Consider the following 17,917-nt stretch of genomic DNA (forward strand, 5'->3'; position numbering starts at 1 on the left):
CTTAAGTACCACATTTTTAGACAACATTTCCTAAACTTGCAATTTTTACAATCTTAATATAATTAAGTCCACTGGTAAGTATCGTCTTCCTATGCCACTACCACGATACTAAGAATTTATGCCACAAAGGCATAAACAAATAGGAGTCGCCATTTGGGTAATAATTGAGACATATTCATTGTTTCTTTTGAAGGGACATCTGTTTGAGGCATCAATTTCTAAAGGGACTTGATTGATGCACTCGATTTTCTAATAGGGTGACGGATGGTAGCTTACTCCCTGCAGAGGTTCCACAACCATTGTTGTAACACCCCTATTGGTATAGCCTGGTATATTTCACTGTTCCGGTGATCGATGTCGGTTCGGACAATTAATGGGATTAGGGCCACACTTAAGACAACTTGAGAAGCCATAAACACAAAGAATTAGTAATGTTTAATTAGTTAACTATAAATAAGAAAAACAGAACATAAGAGGTTAAACGAGCCGAGAGTCACAGCGATGAGTGACTTCCTCGGGAACGACTGCGAAGTCATTTTAAACTCAAATTTCGAACCGTAAAAAGTGACGCTGCGGTCCTTAGGACCCTTATGAACACAGTGGAAAAGAGAAAATCACGAAAAAGAACTGTTAAGTCAGTCAAATAATTAGGTCAAGGAGCCGAAAGAAATATTGGATTATTTGCAAACCGGGATGAACGTGCGAGGGGCAATTTGGTCAATTGACCCCGAGAGCTGACTCCTGACCTAACTGTCTAATAAAATCGGAGAAAAGAAAATTTCGGAATCGAGAATTAAATTAAAGAATTAATAGAAAAAAATAAATAGAAAAAAAAAAAAGAAGATGGAAAAGTCAAAGGTGATGACATCATGCATGATGTCATAAAGGATTAATTAATTTATTTTATTAATTTGGGATTTTTGGTCTTCAAAAAGGGGATAAGATTAAAGAAAATAAAACAAAAAAAAAAATTAGAATTGTCTTCTTCCTTTCCCTTGGTTGCCGCCCCACTTCCTCCATGAATCTCCATGGAATTTTCTTCCTTTAAGCTTACACTTAAGCTTAATTCTCTTCACTTAACCTTCATAACTCCCTTAAATACGTCACTAGAACTTATAATCTCAACTTAGGAAGAAGAGTATAAGAAGAAAGTAGGGCTAAAGCTAGAGATTTGAAGCTTTAAGTTAAGGTTAGTATGTTAACTCCTTATTTTTCCATTTAAATGCATAATTAGTGTTTGAAAGGAGCTTAGAACTTGATTAAATGAAACAAATATGGGGGAAGGACCCATGCTGAAATTTCGGCCTGGTTGAAGGGAGTATGAATTGCATGAATTTAATGGGTTTGAATGAGTTAGAAACCTTCCTTAGTTGAATGATTAGCATTAAAACCATTAAGTGTGATTGATTGCAACAAAGTAGTGAGATTAGGGTTTGAATGTTAGGGTTTGTGAACCAAATTTTAGAGAAATGCATAAATGATATCTTTGACCAATTGTGGACTGAAAAATGGTCAATAATGACCAAAGGAAATGTGTGGGAATTATTAGAATGGGAGTCAAATTCGTAGGTCAAATGGTCATGCTGCTGGCAGCATGACCAAACCTACTTTGAAGGACCAAAACGGGAATTTTATAAGCCCAATTGATATGCCACCAATTAGGGATGAAAATAGACATAAAAGGGCACAATTTTCATTGAGGAACCATGCCCAAAAACTGACTAAAACTTGGTGAACCAATTGACCAAAGTGAAATGAGAGCAGGCTGCCACTGCACCAAACTGACCAAATGAATAGTAACTGTTCATTTGGTCATAATTCGAGCTAGATAGGTCAAATTGACCTGAAATTTTACCAAAAATTAGATAAGATATAGATCTAAAACTTTCATGAAGAACACCAACCCAAATTATGCCATGAACCCATTCAAATTATTGAGCAAAGTTGAGTTACTGTACCTGCAAAACTGCAGGATTGCCATTTGAGCAGTAATGTTTGAATGGCTATAACTCTCTCTAGAAAACTCTGATTTAGGTAATTCTTAAACCGATGGAAACCTGAGACATAGTAGAACATTTCATATGAAGAAAGTTAGACCAAATTATGAACTTAACTTGATCAAATTACTGAACAAAGTTGGATCAAAAACCTGCCAGAACTATAGTTGTAGTATGAACAGTGCACGTGAACAGTAACTGTATTTTGGCTATAACTTGAGCTCAAAAACTCCGATTGGGGTGATCCAAAAATGAGAACACACATAAGAAAATAAGGAACATTTTCTATGAAGGAAGTTTTGCCAAATTCCAACAGTAGATTGACCAATGGAACAGTGCAACTTCGGAGCACCAAAACCGAAAATTGGCAATTTTGCCAAAATGGCCTAAGCTTTGAGAAAATGACCAAAACCAACAAGTTTAATGACCAAAATGTGATATGTGGGTGAAGTTGGAGTTCCCATACCTATTAAGCCTTAAAAAGTCAACAATTTGACTTGAATAGTATAATGAATAGTAACCCAAAACACAAAAACTTCGAGAACATCGAATTTAACGCAATAGAGCTAGTTAAAATGAAGTGAAATTTATTTTTGGATTTATGCTAAGTTATGGTACAGAAACACTGTGAAATTGTGTGTTTCAGCTGAAAAAGACTTAGAAGCTCTGAAAGACTGAGTCAAGGCCTAGAGGTGACTCCAGTCAGGTTTGTGCACAATAAATTTATGTAATTGTTTTCCAATTGAAAATTTGAATTGCTATACTTTATGAAGTCGCTGTGTTATTTACGAATTGTGTTGCCACTTTGTGACTACAAAAATGACTTTGAAAATTGTTTGGGATCTCTTATAAATTATTGAAAATAATTGTTTTAAATTGATTTTGGGTTCACACTTAGCATGACAATATCACATTTCCTCCTCCATTTATGGGGTTGAGATCGTTATTTTCCTCCCTCTCTGGCTTGCCAGTTGAGGTTGTAGATCGGATGAGTACTCATTAGCTAGCTAGCCACCTCCCTCATTGATTTTGCTTAATGGGGTTGAGATTGCTTTGTCGTGGTGTACAACACGGCATTGATCGGAAATTTTGTGTCATTGCTTAAGTTGTGTATGACTTTGGCAACACTGTGTTTATGAAATTGTTTGACTAAACTGTGTTTAATAGATTATTTGACAAAATGATGTTATTATGAACTTTAATATTTGTGAAATGTGATTGAGAAACATTTAAATTGTGTTTGGAAATGAATGATTTATTTATTGCATTTTAAATTTTTAGTGTGCACCACTGAGTATTTTTATACTCAGCGATAGCTTATTTTGCCGTCGCAGATAAGAGCAAGGAAAAAGCAGCAGAGTGAGCTGCTACTGAGTTGAAGATCACACCAATCTTTTGAACGGGTATTATTTTATACCCTTGTAGATAATTTTGATGTAAATATAGAAATGTTGTATGTATCAATGAAAGTTGAGCAGTTGTAAATAAATTGTAATAATATTTTTTTTTTGGATTTCCTTCTATAAATTAATATTTGTACTTATGAATTTCTTACTTTATGCTTTGTGATTGGAGATATTAAATATTTTGAGATGATAAGTCTTGAATTCTATTGTGAAATTATTTTGAAGTGTGTTGAACTGAGTTGATTGAGTTATTAAAGGTTGGGAGTTATGAAATATTTTTGGAAGTGCTTTTTTTTAGGGATTTGAAGAACTGTTTTCTCCAATTTCAAACGGAACTCTGTCAAAATTTTTATAAAATTTGCGGCAAAATTAAAATGGACAAAATTTTTACTAGTATTTAAACTTTGAATAAATGATTTTTAATTCTCACTAAAATGCTCACCACTTCCAAAATGTAAGAAAATCGTTTTAAAATCCCTTGTAGGGTACTTAATGAGTTATCGGTAGCTGAAGTTCAGTAGTTCATTAAGTGTTCTACGGGATCATGTTATGCCTTACAAAGGGGTAAGGTGTGACATGTTTTAGTGGTATCAGAGCATGGTTTTTCAATAAATTTTGACTATGTGTATGAACATTTTATTGATAAGTACAACTGCTCAAGTGTCTTTAAATTGATACATATGACATATTTACATCATGAATATGCACTAACGGAGGTCAACCTCCTTGTGTTTGATCTCAGGAAGTAGAAATTTTGAGAAAACGGAATGGAAGGAGGAGATCATTCCGAAGAACAATCTGTTGTGGCTGAGGTTCAAGGGGAAGCCCCAGCACTCCAGAATGTGAGTGGGTCAGCCACTCCAGCTCCTGCTCCAGCACCGCAGTTTCCTGCTCAATTTATGTAGCAGATGGCTGCCTTCTTTCAGCAAATGGCGGGTAATGTGCCACCCCAAGCTCAGATGCCAGTACCTGTAGCACAACCACAGCCCTCAGCTCGGCAATATGAAAAATTGATGAAATTTGGGGCTACCGAGTTTAAAGGCACTGTGGATCCACTGGAGGCAGAATAGTGGTTGGAAAGAATGGAACGAGTTTTCAGAAAGCTGCAATGTACGGAAGAGCTGAAGTTTGAGTATTCTGTTTCCTTGTTGCAAGGGGATGCATTTGAATGGTGGAAGACCATCCCCCACAACCTGGTTGAGCCACCTGTGCTGACATGGACAGACTTTTTGAGGGAGTTCCGACAGAAATGGGTTCCCGATGCATATGTGGATATGAAGTTGCAAGAATTCTTGAGTTTGAAACAAGGGAACCGAACTGTAGCAGAATATGAGAGAGATTTCTCAAGGCTAAGCCACTATGCTGGAAGCTTAGTCTCCACCCCCAGAGACAGATGCAAGAGGTTTGAGTTCGGGCTAAGGCAGAGTCTGAGAATGCAAGTTGTGGGTTTCAGACATCAGAATTTTGCTGAATTGATCTCACAAGCCTTGGAATTAGAAAGGATAGAATCCGAAGGGGCAGTGAAGAAGGGTTCACAAGAGAAAAAGAAGGCTGAAAAGACTACTGGACAAGCATCTAAAAGTGGTTCTGGCAAGAGGAAACAGTTTGGGAGATCTAGCTCCCGTAGAGGCAGAGGCAGATTTTCTGGCCAAAGACCACCTCGATGCAGGTCACCACCCAACAAGCTTCTCGAGGATCTTTATCGGTCCGGCAGTGTGAAACGTGTGGTAGAACTCATGGTGGGGTTTGTTTCAAGGCTACTGGTGCATGTTTTAACTGTGGAGGAAGCGGACATTTAGCTAAGGATTGCACTAGTCCGCGCCGGTCTGGATCTTTTGCCACATCTGAAGGATCAACCCAAGTCTCTGCACCTAGAGGGTCATCGCTGCTGCTAGAGGTAGAGGCAGGTAGGGTCCCGGTAACACCACGGAAGTCGAGCACTGTTAACCACCAGCATCGATGGCGCACTGGTTAGAGTGTATACCATGCGTCGAGGGAGGAGGTCAAAACATCAGACGTAGTAGCTGGTATTTTCTCCATCCTTGACCAAGATGTGTATGTGTTATTTGATCCTGGCTCCACACATTCGTATGTTAGTGCTAGTGTGATGTGTCCTACTGCTATTCAGTGTGTACCAATGGACTATGATGTGCTAGTAACTAGTCCATTAGGCCAGGAGGTTAGGGTAAATAGGCTATATAGGGACTGTCCTTTGGTGATCCAAGGACACACTTTTCTGTCTGACTTAATTGAAATGCCCTTCAGAGATTATGACATTATCCTGGGCATGGATTGGTTAGCTGAGCATCATGCGATGATTGATCAGAGATCAAGAGTCACTTTTGGTCTTCCTCAGTATGGTGATGTAGTAATACATGGGAAGAGACAGTTATTACCTTCAAACATCATTTCAGCTGCACTGGACAGGAAAATGATTAGAAAAGGGTGTGAGGCGTACTTGGCACATGTGATAGACACCCAAGTGGGGAGTCCAGCACTGAGGGACATTCCTACTGTATGTGACTTTCCGGATGTGTTTCTTGATGAATTGCCAGGATTACCTCCAGAAAGAGAAGTACAGTTTGAAATTGATGTTATGCCTAGTGTGGACCCAGTCTCCATAACACCATACAGAATGGCACCTGCAGAACTAAAAGAATTAAAAGTACAATTGCAAGAGTTGCTTGATAAGGGCTTCATCCGCCCTAGTGTGTCACCTTGGGGAGCGCCAGTATTGTTTGTTAAGAAGAAGGATGGCACTCTCCAGTTATGCATTGACTATCGGCAGTTGAATAAGGTGACAATAAAGAACAGATACCCATTGCCCCGTATTGATGACTTGTTTGATCAGTTAAGAGGTGCAGCTGTGTTCTCCAAAATTGACTTGAGATCAGGTTATTATCAGCTGATAGTACAAGAGCATAGTATTTCTAAAACTGCCTTCAGAACCCGCTATGGCCATTATGAGTTCTTGGTCATGCCATTCGGGTTAACTAATGCTCCGGCTGCTTTTATGGATCTGATGAACACTATCTTCAGACCATACCTCGACCAGTTTGTTGTGGTATTTATTGATGATATATTGGTCTATTCGAGGAATGCAGAAGAGCATGATAGACATCTGCGGATTGTATTGCAGACTTTGAGGGAGAAACAATTATATGCCAAATTGTCAAAGTGTGAATTTTGGCTGAGAGAAATATCTTTTTTGGGGCACATAGTATCAGAAGAGGGTATTAAGGTAGATCCTAGCAAAATTGAAGCTATCCTTAATTGGAAGCCACCCAGAAATGTCACAGAGATTCGCAGTTTTCTGGGTTTAGCTGGATACTACCGTAGATTTGTGAAGGGATTCTCCATGTTGGCATCTCCATTGACCAAGCTGCTTAAAAAGGATGTGAAATTTCAGTGGACGGACAAATGCCAGCAAAGTTTTGATAAATTGAAGAGACGTTTGACTGAGGCTCCAGTCCTGACTTTACCTACACCGGGTAAAGAATATACTGATTCTGATGATGCTTCTCACAATGGGTTAGGTTGTGTGTTGATGCAAGATCGAAATGTCATTGCCTATGCATCACGCCAGCTGAAACCGCATGAGAGGAATTATCCGACACATGACTTGGAGCTTGCAGCCATTGTGTTTGCTCTTAAGATCTGGAGACATTATTTGTATGGGGAGAAATGTTACATCTACACAGATCATAAGAGTTTGAAGTATTTGGGCACCCAGAGAGTTGAATTTGAGATAGAGGAGGTGGTTAGAGTTGATAAAAGACTACGATTGCCTGATAGACTATCAGCCAAGGAAAGCTAATGTTGTGGCTGACGCCTTAAGTCGCAAGACTATGGCAAGTCTACAGGTTACTCCTTTGTCTTTGGTACATGAGTTGAGATCATTACATGCCAGTTTAGAGATTAATGATGAGGGGCAGACAGTAATTGCATGGCATGTACAGCCAATGTTAATCGATCAGATCAGAATGGCTGCTCAGAATGATGAAAAGTATCAGAAGCTGTTGGAAGAAGTTAGACAGGGCAATAAACCAGAGTTCTCAATCAGAGATGATGGTTTACTGCTACACCAGGGCAGAATGTGTGTTCCTAATGATGTTGATTCGAGGCAAATCATTTTGAAGGAAGCACATGAGTCTCCTTTTGCTATGCACCCTGGTGGTACAAAAATGTATAGAGGGCTAAAGGAGCATTACTGGTGGATGGGTATGAAGAGAGATGTGGCAGAGTTTGTATCAAAATGCCTAACTTGTCAGCAAGTAAAGGCAGAGCATCAAGTACCAACTGGGTTGTTACATCCACTACCAGTGCCAGAATGGAAATGGGAAAGAATAACGATGGATTTTGTAATGGGACTTTCGGGGACACATAAAAGTCATGATGCAGTATGGGTCATTGTCGACAGACTGACTAAGTCTGCTCATTTTCTGCCAGTCCGAATGGACTACAGTTTGGCCAGATTGTACATCGAGAAGATTGTGAGACTGCATAGAGTGCCAGTATCTATCGTATCAGACAGAGATCCTAAGTTCACTTCTAGATTCTGGGGTAGTCTTCAGAGAGCCCTAGGAACTAGATTGAACTTCAGTACTGCATTCCACCCATAGACAGATGGCCAGTCTGAGAGGGTAATTCAGATTTTGGAGGACATGCTACGGGCTTGTGTGATTGAGTTTGAGGGTAGTTGGGATACACACTTGCCTTTGATTGAGTTTGCTTACAACAACAGCTACCAATCAAGCATTGGGATGCCTCCATATGAAGCTTTGTATGGCAAGAAATGTAGAACCCCGTTGTGTTGGGATGACATGGGTGAAAGAAAAATGATTGGACTCGAAATTGTTCAACAGACTGAAGAGAAAATCAGGGTGATCAAAGGTCGACTTAAAGCTGCATTAGACTGTCAAAAGTCTTATGTTGATTTGAAAAGAAGGGATGTTGAGTATGCAGTGGGTGAGAAAGTTTTCCTCAAGGTTTCTCCTTGGAAGAGAATTATGAGATTCGACAGAAAGGGGAAACTAAGTCCTCGTTTTATCGGGTCATATGAGGTATTGGAAAGATTGGGTCCTTTGGCATATCGATTGGCACTACCTCCAGAGTTGGAGAAGATACATAATGTCTTCCATGTGTCTATGTTGAGGAGGTATCGATCAGACCCATCTCATGTACTACCAGTAGAAGAAATAGAAGTGAATCCAAACCTCACATATGAAGAAGAACCCATAAAGATTCTGGCTTATGAGGTGAAGCAGCTACGGAACAAGCAGATACCATTGGTAAAAGTGCTGTGGAACCATCATTCAGGCTAAGAGGCTACTTGGGAACGTGAGGAGGACATGAGGAGACAACATCCACACTGCTCGTGAGATTGATACTGTGTAAAATTTGAGACGAAATTTATTTAAGGGGGAGAATTGTAACACCCCTATTGGTATAGCTGGTATATTTCATCATTCGGTGACGGTGTCGGTCAGGACAATTAATGGGATTAGGGCCACACTTAAGACAACTTGAGAAGCCATAAACACAAATAATTAGTAATGTTTAATTAGTTAACTATAAATAAGAAAAACAGAACATAAGAAGATAAACGAGCTGAGAGTCACAAATGATGAGTGACCTCCTGAACGCATCGCGAAGTCATTTTAAACTCAAATTTGAACTGTAAAAAGTGATCTTGCGGTCCTTAGGACCCTTATGAACACAAAGTGGAAAAGAGAAAATTACGAAAAAGAATCATAAGTCACCAAATAATTAGGTCGTGAGCGGAAGAAATATTGGATTATTTGCAAACAGGGATGAACCGGCGAGGGGCAATTTGGTCAATTGACCCCGAGAGCTGACTCCTGACCTAACTGTCAAATAAAATCAGAGAAAAGAAAATTTCGGAATTGAGAATTAAATTAAAGAATTAATAGAAAAAAATAAATAGAAAAAAAAAAGAAAGAAGATGGAAAAGTCAAAGGTGATGACATCTTGCATGATGTCATAAAGGATTAATTAATTTATTTTATTAATTTAGGATTTTTGGTCTTCAAAAAGGGGATAAGATTAAAGAAAATAAAAAAAAAATAGAATTGTCTTCTTCCTTTCCCTTGGTTGCCGCCCCACTTCCTCCATGATTCTCCATGGAATTTTCTTCCTTTAAGCTTACACTTAAGCTTAATTCTCTTCACTTAACCATCATAACTCCCTTAAATACCTCACTAGAACTTGTAATCTCAACTTAGGAAGAAGAGTATAAGAAGAAAGAAGGGCTAAAGCTAGAGATTTGAAGCTTTAAGTTAAGGTTAGTATGTTAACTCCTTATTTTTCCATTTAAATGCATAATTAGTGTTTGAAAGGAGCTTAGAACTTGATTAAATGAAACAAATATGGGGGAAGGACCCATGCTGAAATTTCGGCCTGGTTGAAGGGAGTATGAATTGCATGAATTTAATGGGTTTGAATGAGTTAGAAACCTTCCTTAGTTGAATGATTAGCATTAAAACCATTAAGTGTGATTGATTACAACAAAGTAGTGAGATTAGGGTTTGAATGTTAGGGTTTGTGAACCAAATTTTGGAGAAAAGCATAAATGATATCTTTAACCAATTGTGGACTGAAAAATGGTCAATAATGACCAAAGGAAATGTGTGGGAATTATTAGAATGTGAGTCAAATTCGTAGGTCAAATGGTCATGCTGCTAGCAGCATGACCAAACCTACTTTGAAGGACCAAACGGGAATTTTCCAAGCCCAATTGATATGCCACCAATTAGGGATGAAAATAGACATAAAAGGGCACAATTTTCATCAAGGAACCATGCTCAAAAACTGACTGAAACTTGGTGAACCAATTGACCAAAGTGAAATGAGAGCAGGCTGCCACTGCACAAAACTGACCAAATACATAGTAACTGTTTATTTGGTCATAATTCGAGCTAGACAGGTCAAATTGACCTGAAATTTGACCAGAAATTAGATAAGATATAGATCTAAAACTTTTATGAAGAACACCAACCCAAATTATGCCATTAACCCATTCAAATTATTGAGCAAAGTTGAGTTACTGTACCTACAAAACTGCAGGATTGCCATTTGAGCAGTAATGTTTGAATGGCTATAACTCTCTCTAGAAAACTCTGATTTAGGTGATTCTTAAACCGATGGAAACCTAAGACATAGTAGAACATTTCATATGAAGAAAGTTAGACCAAATTATGAACTTAACTTGATCAAATTACTGAACAAAGTTGGATCGAAAACCTGCCAGAACCATAGTTGCAGTATGAGCGATTGCACGTGAACGAATCGTATTTTGGCTATAACTTGAGCTACAAAACTCTGATTGGGGTGATCCAAAAATGAGAATACACTTAAGACAATAAGGAACATTTTCTATGAAGGAAGTTTTGCCAAATTCCAACAGTAGATTGACCAATGGAATAGTGCAACTTCGGAGCACCAAAACCGAAAATTGGCAATTTTGCCAAAATGACCTAAGCTTTGAGAAAATGACCAAAACCAACAAGTTTAATGACCAAAATGTGGTGTGTGGGTGAAGTTGGAGTTTCCATACCTATTAAGCCTTAAAAAGTCAACAATTTGACTTGAATAGTGTAATGAATAGTAACCCGAAACACAAAAACTTTGGGAACGTCGAATTTAATGCAATAGAGCTAGTTAAAATGAAGTGAAATTTATTTTTGGATTTATGCTAAGTTATGGTACTGAAACACTGTAAAATTGTATGTTTCAGCTGAAAAAGACTTGGAAGCCCTGAAAGACTGAGTCAAGGCCTAGAGGCGACTCCAGTGAGGTTTGTGCACAATAAATTTATGTAATTGTTTTCCAATTGAAAATTTGAATTGCTATACTTTATGAAGTCGCTGTGTTATTTACGAATTGTGTTGCCACTTTGTGACTACAAAAATAACTTTGAAAATTGTTTGGGATCTCTTATAAATTATTGAAAATAATTGTTTTAAATTGATTTTGGGTTCACACTTAGCATGACAATATCACATTTCCTCCTCCATTTATGGGGTTGAGATAGTTATTTTCCTCCCTCTCTGGCTTGCCAGTTGAGGTTGTAGATCGGATGAGTACTCATTAGCTAGCTAGCCACCTCCCTTATTGATTTCGCTTAATGGGGTTGAGATTGCTTTATCGTGGTGTACAACACGGCATTGATCGGAAATTTTGTGTCATTACTTAAGTTGTGTATGACTTTGGCAACACTGTGTTTATGAAATTGTTTGACTAAACTGTGTTTAATAGATTATTTGACAAAATGATGTTATTATGAACTTTAATATTTGTGAAATGTGATTGAGAAACATTTAAATTGTGTTTGGCAATGAAAGATTTATTTATTGCATTTTAAATTTTTAGTGTGCACCACTGAGTATTTTTATACTCAGCGATAGCTTATTTTGCTATCGCGGATAAGAGCAAGGAAAAAGCAGCAGAGTGAGCGACTACTGAGTTGAAGATCACACCAATCTTTTGTACGGGTATTATTTTATACCCTTGTAGATAATTTTGATGTAAATATAGAAATGTTGTATGTATCAATGAAAGTTGAGCAGTTGTAAATAAATTGTAATAATATTTTTTTTTGGATTTCCTTCTGTAAATTAATATTTGTACTTATGAATTTCTTACTTTATGCTTTGTGATTGGAGATATTAAATATTTTGAGATGATAAGTCTTGAATTGTATTGTGAAATTATTATCAAGTGTGTTGAACTGAGTTGATTGAGTTATTGAAGGTTGGGAGTTGTGAAATATTTTTGGAAGTGCTTTTTTTTAGGTATTTGAAGAACTGTTTTCTCCAATTTCAAACGGAACTCTGTCAAAATTTTTATAAAATTTGCGGCAAAATTAAAATGGACAAAATTTTTACTAGTATTTAAACTTTAAATAAATGATTTTTAATTCTCACTAAAATGCTCACCACTTCCAAAATGTAAGAAAATCGTTTTAAAATCCCTTGTAGGGTACTTAATGAGTTATTGGTAGGTGAAGTTCGATAGTTCATTAAGTGTTCTAGGGATCATGTTATGCATTACAGAGGGGTAAGGTGTGACAATTGTCACCACAGCCCAATGTCTAGGTTTAGGATAATGGGTGTGCAAGGAAAAGGTGTTAGGCAACCCCATTAATTCGAGTGCTGATCATCTCTTAATGTTTCTACAAGTATTATTTATTATTTCTTTATCAAACTTCTTAACTAAATATGCAATTTCTAAACCTCTAAACGCAAATAGTTCAAGTAGGGGTTAGTGTTTACAAATAATTTTCATACACAAGCATTCTCTATCTATGAGTTTGCTAAATTTAATTAAGTAACATTTACCGAGTGACTAAAATTAATTAATTGTTGATAATTTAATTTACAAACAAATTCAATTTACAAACAACCTTAAGTTTCTATTTAACTAATTAATTTATTAATTTACCTAATTACCCTAAAGATAATTAAACTAATCAAATTATACACATGCATTTTATTCTAATAAACACATAAGGCCCAAATAATTACAATCTAAAATAATTTATTTCTAATGTGCCAATTTATTTTATTTACCAAATATTTAATTTAATTTATTTAAATGCCAAAATTTGTTTTTTTAACAAAAAAAAATTATTTTTAATGTACTAAATATTTAATTCAATTTTTTAAAAATATAAACAAAATTAATTTTTACTATTTATCTGATAAAATCCTATTATTACTATATGTTGCATACAAAGTTGCTTTAACATCTTCACTGCAGGTAATTCTGTACATTCCACTGTTCCGGCAACTAAAGTCCATTCAGATAGTTAGAATATCTAGAACTACACTTAAACTAGGGTGAGGAGTCATAATTTAATTAAATAAAGATAAGTAAAATTGAAAAAAAATAAAAGAAGTAGAGTACAAATCGGTTAAATGAGCACAAAGTCCCGGCGATGAGTAACCCTACTGGGAAGCGATTGTGAATTCAGTTGCTACTCTAAACTCATACAGGACCTTGTAAGACCTTTAATTAAAAATTTAAATGAGATATTATTATGAAAAAATAAGTCAAGAAAATGAAAAGAAACAAGCACAAATAAGCAAATTAAAAGTAGAGGTGAAAAAAGAAATTTAGGACTTATCGGGTATTATGGAAAAGATGAACATAAACCCAGTAAGAGAAAATTTTGGCTAATTAAATTTAAGAGCTCAAAATTGATCAAAATTGAGATAAAATAAGTTAATGAAGATAGATTAGCTAAATTAATCAAGATAAGCAAAAGTAAACATAATTAACAAAAAGTCAAATTTAATGATTTAGAATTTCAACGAAATTACAATTTTGCCATTTTCCCTTATTTGCAAAAATACCATTTTGTCTTAAATTAATATAAATATCAAATAAATAGATAAAAATCAATTAAAAGTTGCCTTCTTCTTCTTTAACCAGACGGTACTCTCTCTATTTCTCTCTCTGTTATTTTTCTTCCTCCATTAAAGCTTACCAAAAGTTTTTAAACCCTAATTTCCTCCATAGTTTCTTTAGAAAATCAAGAGTAAACACTAAATTAAGCCCTAAATTAAAGAAAGCACACAAGAACTTCAAGGATTTTGGAAGGATTGGTGAAGTGGAAATTTGCCAAAATTGAGGTAAGTTATGTTCTAAGCTTAATTAGTTATGAATTAATGGACTTCAAGTTAGATTGTGAAGTCTTCTATGGAAATTGACTGGAATTTTGGGTGTTTTGAAGAAGGGGAAATCAGTCAAGGTGGGATCAAGAAGGAAGACCAAGTTTTAGTTAATTTGGAAGCAAATTGAAGGTGGATTGGAGTTGTTTAAAGCCTAAGCACAAAGGGTAGTGCTATGGAATTTATTGTTTTTGAAGTTTATGATAAATTAGATTAGGGCTTCATGAAATTAGGTTTTTCAATTCTTGTGACCTATTTGATGTGTTTATACCTAAATTAAGACTATTTGGAATACAATTGTTGTGAATTGTGATGATATGGCAAATCAATTGAGTGAATGTAGTGTTGTACCTTGGAACTAATTCTGAGCAGCTTGAGTCCAGTGACTTTAAGTGCTCATAACTTGAGTTACACAACTTTAACTATTGTGAAACCATAGCCAAGTTAAGGATAAAACCCATACCTACAACTTTTGTGTTTTGATGCAGACCAAATTCCTAAGGTAACTTGGTCAAATTGCTAGAGCAAGTTAGAATTGCTAAATATGGAATTTCTTGCAATTCTAGCAAATTGCCCTGTGACCCCCCATGTAGTAAATAGGGCATAACTTTCATTGTTTAAATCCAATTGAGATGATTCAAAATGATATGGAAACCTAAGACATAGGCCTACAACGTTGTTTTAGATACTTTGTCCAAATTCTGGGTGTAGAGTATTAAAATGTTGAATGCAAAATTTAGGTGAAAACCTGGAAACCTGGAAATCATAGGATACCGCATATGTGAAGCAAGGTTAGATATTTAGCCATAACTCACTCTACAAAATCCTAAATTGAGTGATTCTTGAACCTATGTAATCTTAAGACAAAAGGGAACAACTCATATGAAGAACACAAACTTAAATTATGAATGCAACCTATCCAAAATAGCTTGAAAAAATGGGTCTAGAATCTGCCTGGATTTTGGAATGCCCTGAAACTGGAAATTGGTCACTTCACCAGTTTTGGTAAAATGGTTATAACTTGAGTTACATATATGCAAACTGAGTGATTCCAAAGCCAAAACAAACCTAAAAGATAGATTTACAAATTTCATGAAGAAGGCATGGCTTAATTCTTACTATACCTTGGTCAAAATTGTTAAACAACTTGAGGTAATAAATCTAGAAACTATGAAATGTCAATATAATGGCTTAAATTGTGAATGGTACTTAATGCCAATGGCATGATTTGCATGAATGACTTGTGAAATTATGTTTGGAACCTAAGCTCCCACCATGAAAATGACGTAATGATGAAATATTAAGTATGTTGAATTATTAATAATGATAATTAGCCCGAGTATGCCTAGACAGTAGTGTAAGGGTTTGGATAGATTGGCATGCCAAGAATGGGTGAGATTAGCAGTACTGCATTTGGCTTATTATGCCTGAATACCATTGGCTTATTATGCCTAGATACCATTGGCAGACACCGAGTGTCTGATATGGTTATCCCATGTTCATGATCACTTTGAATAGCCCGGTAGGCACCGATGTGTCCGACGGTATGACAACCTGAGGCACCAAGTGTCCAGCGCCAGTATAACCCACATATCCAGTCCAAACAGGCTGATTAAAGGTTACTTAGGCACTAAAACAAATCAAGAAGTTGAATATAGAGATAAAGAAAAGGAAAGATCCCAAAGAAATACATGTTTCCAAAGATTACAAAAAAATGTGTAAACTTGAGAGATCATGAAAAATATGGTGAAAAACCTTTAAATTCATAATGTGATTAAACTACAAAGTGACTACAAAAATAAAAAGTTTGATATTATACATTCTATTTACTTTTCTTTAAAATGATGCATGATTAAATTAAATGTGCATTCTTCTTATATCATTTCAAGTATAAATTATTACTTTTACTTGTATATTGTACTTTCATTCTATTAGTGCACCACTAAGCAGAATTGCTTAGCGCGATGGTTTTCCCTCACACAGGTTCTGGAGATAAGGCTCAGTAGACCTTGAGACAGGGAGTTGTGAGCTGATCTGCAGAAATGTTACTGTCACATCTACTCATTTTTTGGTAGGGCTCACTGGCCCACAATTATGCATGACTATATGTTGTAATTAAACACAAGTTTGTAAATAAAATTTTGAGTTGTATAAAATTATGTACATCATGTACATCTTGTAAGTAATAAAATGGAAGAAATTTATGTATGGAAATGGATGGAGTTGATTATGTGAATGAATATGGAATTCGATTGAGATGTTGGATTGATATAACTTGAGATTATATTATTTGAGATTATTTAAATAGGTTAAGGATTTAACAGGTTAAACATTAATAAAATGAGGAAACTCTTGCAGTTTTTCCGTTAAAATTCCTTTAATTAAATTATAATAGAATGAAATCGAAAATTAAATTGAATGAGATAATATTAGGTGCTTTGGCACAGAATGTGACATTCATTTATTTGGCTACACTATAGATCGGGTAAGGGGGTGTTACATTCAGTAGTATCAGTGCACGGTTTAGGCATTACTAGATCTAGATAGATAAAAGAACATAGAGTGCATGTCATGAATTGCATTCATTAAAAGTCGAGGTGATACTAATGTAGATCTATTTTCCTATCTATTTAGGTTATAGAATGGAGTCTAAATCACATAGGGCAATTGAGGAGGAGGTAGAAACTCATGCACCTGTTAGAGATGATGGCAGAGATAGGGAAGAACTTGCTACACAGGCATCTAGAGAGCCTGCACAGCATCAGTAAGTTTTCTTTCAGCAGATGGCTGATTTCTTCAGACAGATGAAAAGAGCCATGCCATAAGCTTAACCTCCACAAAGTCCCATTTGGATAAACTCAAAAAATATGGGGTAGTGGACTTCAAGGGAAAGAAAGAGGATGATCCTACAGCTACTGAATATTGGCTAGAGAGGACAAAAAGGATTTTATAGCAGCTACACTGCACTCCAAAGAAGAGTCTAGAGGGTGCAGTCTCCCTTCTATAGGAGGATGCCTACCAACGGTGGGACACTATATCCAAGGTAGTACTGCCTACAGTGGTAACATGAGAGTATTTCTTGGCTGAGTTTAGGAAGAAATATATCAGCTATATATACCTAGAGGCCAGAAGGAGGGAGTTCATTAATCTGAGGCAGAGGCAACTTACAGTGTCTGAGTATGAGAGGGAATTTATATGATTGAGCCGATATACCCGCGAGGTGGTACCCATAGAGGCCGAGAGATGCCGTAGATTTAAGGAAGGATTAAATAATAATGTGAAGCTTCACATCAAGGCATTGAGGATCACATATTTTTCTTAGATGGTAGGGGCAGCTCTGAATGTAGAGAGGGTTATAAATAATAAGCGGAACCACTGAGATAGGCAGTTAAGAGAGGCTCAAGGCAGTGTAGCTCTTTATTTGCACTTAGTAAGAGGCCTAAGGGACCTCAGAGCCAAAGTCAGAGTCAGCCTCAGAGACCTAGATTATAGCCTATGCCTAAGAGGGGCCAATCAGCAGTATTAGTAGCAAGTTCACCAGGGACAGTAGCCAGGGAGCAACTCCAGCTGTATGCAGTCACTGCGACAAGAGGCACAAAGGAGAGTGTTAGTATCTGACTAGGGGTTGTTTCAGATACGAGGCTACAGATCACTTCCAGAGAGATTACCCTCAGAAGAGTATTTCTGCCACTCCAACATAGACAGAGAGACCTGCCCTTACAGCTCAAAAGGGTAGGAGACTTGGCAAGACAGAGGTAGTGGCCAATTCACAGAAAGCTGCTTCTGAGGCCGTAGAGAGGCCAGAGGCTAGGGCACCAGT

Source organism: Hevea brasiliensis, chromosome 12 (assembly GCF_030052815.1).
Source record: "Hevea brasiliensis isolate MT/VB/25A 57/8 chromosome 12, ASM3005281v1, whole genome shotgun sequence".
Classification (NCBI taxonomy): Eukaryota; Viridiplantae; Streptophyta; class Magnoliopsida; order Malpighiales; family Euphorbiaceae; genus Hevea; species Hevea brasiliensis.